The sequence below is a fragment of the Dermochelys coriacea genome, chromosome 3, assembly GCF_009764565.3.
Source record: "Dermochelys coriacea isolate rDerCor1 chromosome 3, rDerCor1.pri.v4, whole genome shotgun sequence".
Classification (NCBI taxonomy): Eukaryota; Metazoa; Chordata; order Testudines; family Dermochelyidae; genus Dermochelys; species Dermochelys coriacea.
This window is the reverse complement of record NC_050070.1, coordinates 127077351-127091357: the sequence shown is the minus strand read 5'-3', so window position 1 is coordinate 127091357 and position 14007 is coordinate 127077351.

Genomic DNA, 14007 nt, shown 5'->3' with positions numbered 1-14007 from the left:
GGCAAATCGCCTGGCTGCTGGTTACATGCAGCCAGACACCAGGGCGGTTAGAAGAGCACAGGAGGGCCCGGTGCGCATCAGAGAAGCTTTGAAAACCAGTTTCATGACTGGCCAGGCTACGGTGTGAAAGTTCTGTTTGTTTGTCCTTGATGAACCCCCCCACCCCCTTGGTTCACTCTATTTCCCTGTAAGCTAACCACCCTCCCCTCCTCCCTTTGATCACCACTTGCAGAGGCAATAGTCATTGTTGCTTCACATTCATGCATTTTTTATTAATTCATCACCCAAATAGGGGGGATAATTACCAATGTAGCCCAGGAGGAGGGGTGGAGGAGGGAAGGACAAGGCCACACAGCACTTTAAAAGTTTAAAACTTATTGAATGCCAGCCTTCTGTTACTTGGGCAATCCTCTGGGGTGGAGTGGCTGGGTGGCCGGAGGCCCCCCCACCGCGTTCTTGGGTGTCTGGGTGAAGAGACTATGGAACTTGGGGAGGAGGGTGGTTGGTTACACAGGGGCTGTAGCGGTGGTCTGTGCTCCTGCTGCCTTTCCTGCAGCTCAACCATACACTGGCGCATATTAGTTTGATCCTCCAGGAGCCTCAGCATTGAATCCTGCCTCCTCTCATCATGCTGCCACCACCTTTCAGCATCCGCCCTCTCTTCAGCCCGCCACCTCTCCTCCCGAACATTTTGTGCTTTCCTGCACTCTGACATTGTCTGCCTCCACACATTCGACTGTGCTCTGTCAGTGTGGGAGGACAACATGAGCTCAGAACATTTCATTGAGAGTGCAGTTTTTTTTGCCTTCTAATCATCTCTAGCCTCTGGGAAGGAGAAGATCCTTTGATCCTTGAAACATATGCAGCTGGTGGAGGAAAAAAAACGGACAGTGGTATTTAAAAAGATAGATTTTTATAGAACAATGGGTACATTCTCTTTCATGGTAAACCTTGCTGTTAACATTACATACATAGCACATGTGCTTTCGTTACAAGGTCACATTTTGCCTCCCTCCACCATGTGGCTAGCCCCTCACCCCAACCCTCTCCACATGGCTAACAGTGGGGAACATTTCTGTTCAGCCACAGGCAAACAGCCCAGCAGGAATGGCCACCTCTGAATGTCCTCTTAAGAAAAGCACCCTATTTCAACCAGGTGACCATGAATTATATCACTCTCCTGAGGATAACACAGAGAGATAAAGAACAGATGTTTGAATGCCAGCAAACATACACTGCAATGCTTTGTTCTGCAATGATTCCCGACTACCAATGCTGCTGGTTTGGTAAAGTGTCCTACCACGGTGGACGGAATAAGGCTGCCCTCTCCAGAAACCTTTTGCAAAGGCTTTGAAAGTATATCCAGGAGAGCTTTATGGAGATGTCCCTGGAGGATTTCTGCTCCATCCCCTGTCACGTTGACAGACTTTTCCACTGGCCGCGAATGCCAAGGCAAATTAATCATTAAACATGCTTGCTTTTAAACCATGTATTTAAAACTATATAAAAAGGTACACTCACCAGAGGCCCCTTCTCCGCCTGGTAGGTCTGGGAGGCAGTGTTGGGTAGGTTCGGGGGATACTGGTTCCAGATCCAGGGTGAGAAACAGTTCCTGGCTGTCGGGGAAAACTGGTTTCTCTGCTTGCTTGCTGTGAGCTATCTACAACCTCATCATCATCTTCCTCATCCCCAAAAACTGCTTCCGTGTTGCCTCCATCTCCACTGAAGGAGTCAAACAACACGGTTAGGGTAGTGGTGGCTGAACCCCTTAAAATGGCATGTAGCTCATCATAGAAGCAGCATGTTTTGGGCTCTGACCCAGAGTGGCCATTTGCCTCTCTGGTTTTCTGGTAGGCTCGCCTCAGCTCCTTAAGTTTCACACGGCACTGCTTCGGGTCCCTGTTATGGCCTCTGTCCTTCATGCCCTGGAGATTTTGACAAATGTTTTGGCATTTCGAAAACTGGAATGGAGTTCTGATAGCACGGATTCCTCTTCCCCAGCGATCAGATCCCATACCTCCCGTTCGGTCCATGCTGGAGCTCTTTTGCAATTCTGGGACTCCATCATGGTCACCTCTGCTGATGAGCTCTGCACTCCCCTGCAGCTTGCCACGCTGGCCAAACAAGAAATGAAATTCAAAAGTTCGCGGGCCTTTTCCTGTCTACCTGGCCAGTGCATCTGAGTTGATAGTGCTGTCCAGAGCGGTCACAATGGAGCACTCTAGGATAGCTCCCAGAGGCCAATACCATCTAATTGCATCCACAGTACCCCAAATTCGACCTGGCAAGGCCGATTTCAGTGCTAATTCCCTTGTCGGGGGTGGAGTAAGGAAATCTATTTTAAGAGCCCTTTAAGTCGAAAAAAAGGGCTTTGTCGTGTGGACAGGTGCAGAGTTAAATCTATTTAACGCTGCTAAATTCGACCTCAACTCCTAGTGTAGACCAGGGCTGAGATGCCATTACTGTTAAGCCTGCCTGGAGAGCTATTACAGGTTATACCAACCTATTTTATGTCTGGCTGATTGCCTCATTCTCAGACAGGAAACACATAGTGCCAATGTGAAGCTCTCATTGTATTGAGTGGAATAAATCTCATTCCTGTGGATCTGTGACACAAAAGGTGATCTCTCAACAACCCTTGCTACGGCAGCTCTCACGCTCTCGAACGAGTGCTACTGGGCTTTTACCATGTACAGTCAAGCAATGTTGCAGGGAGCTGAAAACTTTCCCACTGATTCTTCCTCTCTGTAAGGACCTAGACTCTAATACACTAACCTCAGGTGTCCATCGCTACACCTATGTCCTTGTCTGCTTGAGCCTAGATCCTGGACCAGGCCCAACAGGCTACTCTCTGGCTTATTCAGATTTGCATCAGCATGTCTTGGCTTCCTCCCCACAGTGTGACTGACTGTGGGGCAGCATTGCAGACAGTAACTCGTGGTAGAAGAGCACCCACCCGGACATCTGGAGGGCAGTTAAAAACCCCTAGCCTCCCTGGATATCGAGGCTGTCTTCTGGTGACAGAACTTGAACATTGAGCTATGATCTCTGCATATGAGAGAGAGAGAGAGAGAGAGAGAGGATGAACATAAGCTTTCGTGAGCTACAGCTCACTTCATCGGATGAAGTGAGCTGTAGCTCACGAAAGCTTATGCTCTAATAAATTTGTTAGTCTCTAAGGTGCCACAAGTACTCCTTTTCTTTTTGTGGATACAGATTAACACGGCTGCTACTCTGAAACCAGAGAGAGGATGGAACACCTTGAGTTAGGAACTTGTCATCTATCATTTAGAAATTCCAAGGATGTTTTTGTACTGGCAGCAGGAGGACTCCAGCATGTGTCATTCTAATTGAAGTCCCCCATGATGACACAGCTTTTCCCCTACTCATTATGGATAGATGTTTAAGGAGCCATTCATCCTGTTCCCTTGTGTGATTTGGTCTGTAGCAAGCACCAACTAGCACCCTATCTTGTCCGAACAGATGAACATTAATCCATAAGCATTCAAGATCATTTTCATCCAAGTTATGAGTGACTTGGAAGCAGGTAATGCCATTTTTGATAAAGTGCCACTCCCCTTCCCCTTTTGCCCACTAGATTTTTCCTAAATAGATTTCAGAGTAGCAGCCGTGTTAGTCTGTATTCGCAAAAAGAAAAGGAGTACTTGTGGCACCTTAGAGACTAACAAATTTATTAGAGCATAAGCTTTCGTGAGCTACAGCTCACTTCATCGGATGCATTTGGTGGAAAAAACAGAGGAGAGATTTATATATATACACACACACACACACACACACACACACACACACACACACACACACACACACACACACACACAGAGAACATGAAACAATGGGTTTATCATACACACTGTAAGGAGAGTGATCACTTAAGATAAGCCATCACCAGCAGCAGGGGGGGGGAAAGGAGGAAAACCTTTCATGGTGACAAGCAAGGTAGGCTAATTCCAGCAGTTAACAAGAATATCAGAGGAACAGTGGGGGGTGGGGCGGGAGGGAGAAATACCATGGGGAAATAGTTTTACTTTGTATAATGACTCATCCATTCCCAGTCTCTATTCAAGCCTAAGTTAATTGTATCCAGTTTGCAAATTAATTCCAATTCAGCAGTCTCTCCTTGGAGTCTGTTTTTGAAGCTTTTTTGTTGAAGGATAGCCACTCTTAGGTCTGTGATCAAGTGACCAGAGAGATTGAAGTGTTCTCCAACTGGTTTTTGAATGTTATAATTCTTGACGTCTGATTTGTGTCCATTCATTCTTTTAGGTAGAGACTGTCCAGTTTGGCCAATGTACATGGCAGAGGGGCATTGCTGACACATGATGGCATATATCACATTGGTAGATGCGCAGGTGAAGGAGCCTCTGACAGTGTGGCTGATGTGATTAGGCCCTATGATGGTATCCCCTGAATAGATATGTGGACAGAGTTGGCAACGGGCTTTGTTGCAAGGATAGGTTCCTGGGTTAGTGGTTCTGTTGTGTGGTGTGTGGTTGCTGGTGAGTATTTGCTTCAGATTGGGGGGCTGTCTGTAAGCAAGGACTGGTCTGTCTCCCAAGATCTGTGAGAGTGATGGGTCGTCCTTCAGGATAGGTTGTAGATCCTTGATGATGCGTTGGAGAGGTTTTAGTTGGGGGCTGAAGGTGATGGCTAGTGGCGTTCTGTTTTCTTTGTTGGGCCTGTCCTGTAGTAGGTGACTTCTGGGTACTCTTCTGGCTCTGTCAATCTGTTTCTTCACTTCAGCAGGTGGGTATTGTAGTTGTAGGAATGCATGATAGAGATCTTGTAGGTGTTTGTCTCTGTCTGAGGGGTTGGAGCAAATGCGGTTATATCGTAGCGCTTGGCTGTAGACAATGGATCGAGTGGTATGATCTGGATGAAAGCTAGAGGCATGTAGGTAGGAATAGCGGTCAGTAGGTTTCCGATATAGGGTGGTGTTTATGTGACCATCGCTTATTAGCACCGTAGTGTCCAGGAAGTGGATCTCTTGTGAGGACTGGTCCAGGCTGAGGTTGATGGTGGGATGGAAATTGTTGAAATCATGGTGGAATTCCTCAAGAGCTTCTTTTCCATGGGTCCAGATAATGAATATGTCATCAATGTAGCGCAAGTAGAGTAGGGGCATTAAGGGACGAGAGCTGAGGAAGCACAATTTCCATCCCACCATCAACCTCAGCCTGGACCAGTCCACACAAGAGATCCACTTCCTGGACACTACGGTGCTAATAAGCGATGGTCACATAAACCCCACCCTATATCGGAAACCTACTGACCGCTATTGCTACCTACATGCCTCTAGCTTTCATCCAGATCATACCACTCGATCCATTGTCTACAGCCAAGCGCTACGATATAACCGCATTTGCTCCAACCCCTCAGACAGAGACAAACACCTACAAGATCTCTATCATGCATTCCTACAACTACAATACCCACCTGCTGAAGTGAAGAAACAGATTGACAGAGCCAGAAGAGTACCCAGAAGTCACCTACTACAGGACAGGCCCAACAAAGAAAACAACAGAACGCCACTAGCCATCACCTTCAGCCCCCAACTAAAACCTCTCCAACGCATCATCAAGGATCTACAACCTATCCTGAAGGACGACCCATCACTCTCACAGATCTTGGGAGACAGACCAGTCCTTGCTTACAGACAGCCCCCCAATCTGAAGCAAATACTCACCAACAACCACACACCACACAACAGAACCACTAACCCAGGAACCTATCCTTGCAACAAAGCCCGTTGCCAACTCTGTCCACATATCTATTCAGGGGATACCATCATAGGGCCTAATCACATCAGCCACACTATCAGAGGCTCCTTCACCTGCGCATCTACCAATGTGATATATGCCATCATGTGCCAGCAATGCCCCTCTGCCATGTACATTGGCCAAACTGGACAGTCTCTATGTAAAAGAATGAATGGACACAAATCAGACGTCAAGAATTATAACATTCAAAAACCAGTTGGAGAACACTTCAATCTCTCTGGTCACTCAATAACAGACCTAAGAGTGGCTATTCTTCAACAAAAAAGCTTCAAAAACAGACTCCAAGGAGAGACTGCTGAATTGGAATTAATTTGCAAACTGGATACAATTAACTTAGGCTTGAATAGAGACTGGGAATGGATGAGTCATTACACAAAGTAAAACTATTTCCCCATGGTATTTTTCCCTCCCGCCCCACCCCCCACTGTTCCTCTGATATTCTTGTTAACTGCTGGAATTAGCCTACCTTGCTTGTCACCATGAAAGGTTTTCCTCCTTTCCCCCCCCTGCTGCTGGTGATGGCTTATCTTAAGTGATCACTCTCCTTACAGTGTGTATGATAAACCCATTGTTTCATGTTCTCTGTGTGTGTGTATATAAATCTCTCCTCTGTTTTTTCCACCAAATGCATCCGATGAAGTGAGCTGTAGCTCACGAAAGCTTATGCTCTAATAAATTTGTTAGTCTCTAAGGTGCCACAAGTACTCCTTTTCTTTTTCCTAAATAGACTGTAACCATTGATTATAATCCAACAATGCAAATCATCACACCAGGCTTCAGGTACAGTAACTAGATTGAATTTATGCTAATAAACAAGCAATTCCAATTCCTCATGTTACTCAGGTTCCTAGCATTGGTGTGTAGACAATTCAAGAATTTCTCCTCCATGTTCTCTGGTTCTTTGATTAATTTTTGTTTTCAACATCTCAATTTTTTTTTTTTGGTGCTAAATGAGTGCTCATTTCTTCTTCCATATTTTGATCCTGCCCTTCTGTTAGTTGCACACCCTCCTGAATACTCTGACCCCCCCCTTCTACTGAGGTGGAGTCCATCCAAACTATACAGCCACCCCCACCCCACAGAAGGTAGACCAATGTTCCACAAAACCAAAATACTCCACACTACACCACTCAGCTTAGCCAGTGAGTCACTTCCAGAATCACCCACTTTCTATCTTCCTTTGCTCATGGGACACGAAGGATCTCAGAAGATCACTTTGGACCACCTTCTTTTTCTTCAGCACACTTACAAGTTCCCTGAAGTCATCTATTATCTGTGAGAGATTCCACAATGCAGTGTCATTAGTACCCATCAGAGCCATCACCTATAGATCTTTACCTGTCTACTACAGGAGCTTATCCAGTCTTAGAGGTTGAAGCTCCGGTGCTGTTGACACTCCAACTAGTAATGCAGTGGGGATGCAGCTACTCTTTGCTGCTAACTAGAGCTGAGTGAAATTTTGTTGATCAAAACATTTTGTGAATTTATCAGTTTTTACCAAATTAACATTAAGGGTGGGGGGATCCTCAAAGTCAAATGTTTTATCTTTTTAAATTCAAAACTACTTTTTGTTTTTACATTTCCTTCAACTAAACATTTTTTAGAGCAAAAAACTAAAATATTTTTGTTTTGATTTGAACTGCACGTTTTGTTTGACCCAAAATGAATCTCTTATTTTTGGGAACAGTAAGTGTGGTGTGGTGTGTTTTTTGTTTTTTGTTTCTTTGGTTCAGTGTCACATCTCTTTTCTGTTGCTCATCCTACCCCTTGTGCAGCTCAGGTTTTTGTTTTGCTGTGTGGCTTCACCTGAGCTAGCTTCAGAGGATGTCTATTCCTAAACCACTACAGTGGCTTCAGCTAAGTTGCTGTAGTGCTTCAGTTTGGCTGCTACCTATGCTGACAGGAGGGGTTCTCCTATTGGCATAGATAATCCACCTCCCTGAGACACAGTAGCTAAGTTTACTGAAGAATTCTTCAGTCAACCTAGTGCTGTTACGCTGGGGGTTAGGTCGGCATAGCTACGTCTCTGTGTGGATTTGTCACAACCCCAAGAGTCGTAGCTATGTTGTATGTTCCCAGTGTAGACCAGTCCTAAATCGAGGAGCTAACATGCATGTGGATAACTTGAGCTGACTGCAGTGAAGGCATCACACCTGAGGTAGCAGGGACAGGGACAACTCTCCATTATTTGCCGGGGAGAGAGAGGAAGGAGGCTAGAGTTCAAATAAATGTAAAAACAATATTCAATGTCTAGCGATGATTGCAGCAGGGATAGTCCCCTGATAACTTGCAGTTTGTTCTCCTCAGCCAAGCAGGAGTACAGTCTTCTGGTCTGACTTCTTGAAGTCAAACTCATTTCTTCAGAGTTGGCTGGCTCTAAGTAGCCATGGCTGGGTTGAAGGTCTCTCTTGCAGAAGATTCTGGCTCTTTTCTTCCCTGATGGGGAAATAGCTCATTGAGCAGGATCCCTTCTTTTTGTGAAAAGTGAATTGGGTGTGCCCAGGTGAGGCCCATCTGTCTGTGCCTCTCCCACTTTTCTGGCCCCAGGCTGGCTGTTTCCCTCCTTCTCTCAAGAAGGTTTATGATCTTTCTAGGAACACCTGGAATAGTCCATCCAGTTGCCACTCTTCTGTGGCTGACTCTCGGAGCCTCCTGATTGGCTCTTCTCTCCATTCCCCAAACTGCACCATTTCAATGTGCTCTTCTTACAACAGGAGAGGGAAGACCAGGTAACATGGAACCTGTAATTCTTTGACTGTCCTTTTGCAATCCCTGACCACAGTCACATCATGCCCAGGGGTTTAAATGGCTTCCAGCTGCCATCTTTTAGGGATTTTTTCCCTTATCAGTTTCTAGTTGGGCGTGGGGGGGACCCAGAGGGTAACATTTGCAGAGCATAAAAGCAGTTGCTTTCCACTGTAAACAACAGAACAGGTCTAGGCTGCTTTTTCTTCATTCTGCCATATCTAGACTTCTACAACCACAGTGACTGTATAAAAACCAAGAGGCCAGCTAAATGTTTAAGAACACCAGAGAGTACTATGTGTTGGTGTGCATGTGTGGGTTTTTTTTGTTTTTGTTTTTTTAATTCTGCAATCCTATGCTATTCTTACTCTTCTGCTCATCCTGGTTTGGGTTCTCCCCTCCTTCCCCATCCCCTGCCCCAATGGCTCCATTATTCTGAAGCTAGTGATGATGTGCTTTGTTTCTACTATTGTACAGCTTTTAGGTGCAAACTACTTTTTGATCAAGTACAGATAAAGCTTTCATGCAATCTGGATTCTCTAACTGGAAAAAGTCTTGAGACAAATTTGAGAGGCACCAAGCTTCTTCATGTCACCACAAAGCTGTTGATAGTCTTCAAAAGATCACCAAAGAATGTTGGTGATATGCCAAGTTTTCAGTATTCTGAGAAGAAAACAGGAAGATCGTAATGGAAATACAAAGTAGCATATACTACTCTGCCAGACAGTGACTTGCACTGCAAGGCCATTATGCTAAGCTATTATATGGAACACTCTGAAAATATGCCTTTAAGTGGAGAGGTTGGCTGAAGCTTTGTTCAACTGCTTTGTGTTGTAGGCAAAATATGATCCTGATATTTCAAAGTGTCTGATACAGAGCCAAGACAACTTCACAAGACCAGTTATTCAAATTGAGATAATGGAAATCATGTCTCTTAAAATCATGTGGGATTTTCTGAACTTGAATGCTATACAATTATGGTAGTTGAAGTGGACTGCTTCAATAAAAAGCAGTGGCTTTATGGATGCAATAGGTGGAGGATGACATGAATATTCATGAAGGCTTCAGTGTACAATCCAGTGTTAGTTGTACGTCAGCAGAGCTAATAACCAATAATGTAAAGAACAATACCATATATTGCATCTATTGGATCAACAAGGGTCATGGCCAATGCTGTGATGGTACTGCTAATATGGCAGGCTTAGAATCAGTTGTACCAACCATATTGCCACAGGAGGATTCATGAGCCACGTATACTCATTGTGGTGGGCATGCCTTGAATTGGACATGCCACAATATTATTAAACATACTGTCTTAAGATATTCCTGAAACTTTGTTCACAAAATTAACTAACGACCCAAATGAGATGCTATATTTCAGGATATTTAAAGTATAAAGTGCATCACCAGACCTCAATACCCTTTATCTAATATGATGGACTTGTCATGCAGAAGCATTGGGTTCAGTTCCTGAGAACTACCTTACACTGTGTGCAACTTCAGAGGTTGCAACGGATGCAGCAAAAGATCCTGAAATAAGAGGTTGAAATGGTGGCAAAGGAGCGCCAATGGTAAAGCTGAATGTCCTCTTTGGTACTGAACTAGGTCAAAACAGTCCTCATAGTAGACAACCTGTCCAAAACTCTGCAAGGGTCAGACATTTTCAGCAACAGAAGGCCAATCTCTTATGAAAGTGACACTTAATTTACTTCATTTCATCTGATCAGATGAAAGCAACAAATATTCTGGGAGCAAGTCCACCAGGAAAATTGTAAAGTTTGGAGAGAGTTGGAATGCCTGAGCTTCCCAGGAAGTGACAAATTCCCAAGAAAATGCAAATAGGGAAAAGTGAACTAAGCTACCAAAATTCAGCAAAGGAATTTTACAAGTACATCTCTGATGTAATTAAATAAAGAACATTATCAAAATCAAGATGTGGACAGAGAACTTTAGAAAATTTTTTATTCAAAACCTCAAGGTTCTTAGAACAACTCCAAACATAAGCTCAAGGTGTAGTTAGAGTCAATGATTCTGATTTCAAATATGATCAACCATACCCTTCGCAGTCTCCTGCCAGCCAACTGTCAGCTTACAGAAAGATCATCGAAGTCAGTTCAGAAGTACCTTGGGTTGCTCAGCCAAATTGAACATCAGTAGTTTTCTGAAGCAGTGAAGTTGATAAATGATTTTTGTGGTACACTGGCAACCATTTCTATATGTGAGCATGAAATGGCCTGAAAGTGTGGGGTGAAGGAGAAGGAAGAGTTTAAAAATAACCCTAAGTATGCAGATAGCTATGTATAATGTGAGAGGAGAGGAATGCATTAACGTGTTAATGGGATAATACTACCACTATCAGTTGGGTTAACACTTGTTGAAGCGAAGCTGATGGGTGCATCCACCACCACACTTCACTTAAGATAGTAGCAATGGCTAAGCTCCCTTATGAAATAAGAGCAGTCTCTGCTCAAAACACAGGCGCATCTAAGGCCACTCAGGAAATTGAACTATGGGGGGAAAGGGTTTTGCTGGGCATTGTTTGAATGGGCTGGGGGCGGAGCAGAGAAGCACATGGAAATAGAGCAAGAAGCTACAGAAACAGCCTGAACAAGCATGGTGTGTGGCTCTGGGAGGACTTTTTTCAGCTTGGATGCTACTTGAAAGCAGCTTGAAGCTGTGCTTAAAGAAATTCTTTGTTTTGTTTTTTTTCCTGTGTTTAGGGAAATGAGACTTTGTACATTCTTTGTATACAAACAAAATTGTATCAGAAATACCTGACTCCATCAGCTTCTCTTCTCAGCTGGAACAACCTGCAAGATCCCAAAGTTTTGACTAGCTGCTCTGGTCAAAAGGGGTAACCATACTAAGCATTGATAGAGCTCTACAAATATTAACTGATTGTCACAACACCCATCTTACAAACAGGGCATGGGTGGGATCTGAGGGGGAGAGTGCGACTTATTGAAGGCATCAGAGGGAGACTGTCAGAGCTGTGACTAGAATTGAGGCGTTTGTGGCTCCTGGTCCTGTGCTCATGCCCATGGATTATTTTCCTCTTAACCTTTTAGATATTCTATTTGAATAAGACTTGAACAAATAAACCTTCTGAACATCATTGTGACATCCAGGGTTAAAGCTACACTTCAATTAGCCTTGGATAGTCCCTATTGCACTGTTCTGTTCTCCCTGGTAGCTTATCACTGGAGCAGCACTACCAACTTCCTGGGGATAGACCTTGTATCAGCTTTATTGGCTGGTGGGGAAAGTGCCACAAAAAAAGGAAGGAGGAAACGCATGGGGGTGGGGGAAGAGATTTATTTATGACAGAAAAGTCTTATAAACTTGATCTGTTAGCTGTTCTCTATCAAACTGCAACCAGCTTCCACGGCTACAAGGCTTGTGAACAACTTAGTGTTGCAAATTAAGCTCCTTGTATTCATGGGTTGCTGGGTTTTTATTGTTTCAAGTACATATGATATACAAAGTTGTTTTTGGATTTAAAGTTTTGTATGTATTCTTAATGTATCTGTTTTTTTTAGTACATAATGTAAGACTATTATGGTAACATTTGGAGACTTCAGTCAAGTTCTGGGTCCCATTGTGCTACATAGTGTCATCTCAAGACCTTACAATCTAAGTAAACAAGGTAGACACAGGGTAGGAGAAGGAATATTATCGTTATGTTATAGGTGGGGAGCTGTGGCACAAAGAGGTTAAAGAAATTGCCTAAGGTCAAATAGGGAGCCAGGAAATTAACCCATCGAAGAAAGAACTTCTGTGTCATGTTCCAGCTAGGTGGCTGTCCCTTCTGCCTGTGATAGAGAGTCCTACAATGCCGGCCTGCATTAAAGGCATATTTCATATTGGGGTGGAGGGGTCAAGATGATATTGGAAGCATTCAGTCAGGATGAGCAGGAGTCTCTGCCCTCTTTGTTTACTTTCTGCATAACATGATGGGAGTATTTTTATGAAACACTCCAAAAGCTAGAATGCAACAATGCCAGCTCTAGAGAATTAGATTAGAATGAAGACCTTCCATGACACAAACTAAAGAGGACAAGTTCCATGGAAGATCAGCTCAGGCTATTTTGTGCAATGCCTCCATCTAATAAGAGGAAATTTTAAGGAGGAAGCAGATAAGGCACTGTCAATATGCATAGCATATCTTCAGAAATTGTATGATTTTTAATACAGCTGTTTTCAAATGAATATCAGTCCTCTCACTGGACAATGAAGTAAAATGGTCTGATCTTGAAGTTGGCAGAAGTTCTTCACATGGAGATTTATTTTGACAAGCTGTATGATTACTACTGCATTTTAGAGCAAGTAATTCATTTCAAAGGATCAAAACATAGGTCAAAGATTGATTAGAATGTTGGGAATCATTAAGAACGGGACAGATAATAAGACAGAAAATATCATATTGCCTCTATATAAATCCATGGTATGCCTACACCTTGAATATTGCATGCAGATCTGGTCACCTCATCTCAAAAAAGATGTATTAGAATTGGAAAAGGTACAGAAAAGAGCAACAAAAATGATTAAGGGTATGGAACAGCTTCCGTATGAGGAGAGATTAATAAGACTGTGACTTTTCATCTTGGAAAAAAGACAATTAAGGGGGGGAATATGATAGAGGTCTATAAAATCATGACTGGTGTGGAGAAAGTAAATAAGGAAGTGTTATTTATTCTTTCTCATAACACGAGCTAGGACTAACCAAATGACATTCATAGGCAGCAGGTTTAAAACTAAGAAAAGGAAGTATCTCTTCACAGAACACACAGTCAACATGTGGCACTCTTTGTCTGAGGATGTTGTGAAGGCCAAGACCATAACAGGGTTCAAAAAAGAACTACATAAGTTCATGGAGGATAGGTCCATCAATGGTTATTAGCCAGGATGGGCAGGGATGGTGTCATAGAATCATAGAAGATTAGGGTTGGAAGAGACTTCAGGAGGTCATCTAGTCCAACTCCCTACACAAAGCAGGACCAACCCCAACTAGCCTGTTTGCCAGAAGCTGGTCATGGGTGACAGGGGGATGAATCACTTGATTACCTGTTCTGTTTGTTCCCTCTGAAGCGCCTGGCATTGGCCACTGTCGGAAGACAGGATAGTGGGCTAGATGGACCATTGATCTGACCCAATATGACCATTCTTATGAAGTTTTCAAACTAAACATTTGGCTGTTTCCATTTTCTGGTATTTAAGTCCTGTCTTTCACACTTTCAATTCCAGTCTCAAATGCCTACTGTGAAAGGGTTTTCTGCTTAATGACTCAGCTCTGAAGCAAAGAAAGAAACCGATTGAAAGTGTGGTGGAAGCAGAATTACAGATGCAACTGAACAACAGTATATCGTGCATGGACTTTTATGAATACCTCTCAGTCCCCGGAGTTGCTGAAGCAGCAAGAAGACAACTGAAGTATAGATTTAAGAAGAAAAAAACTGAGCAAAGG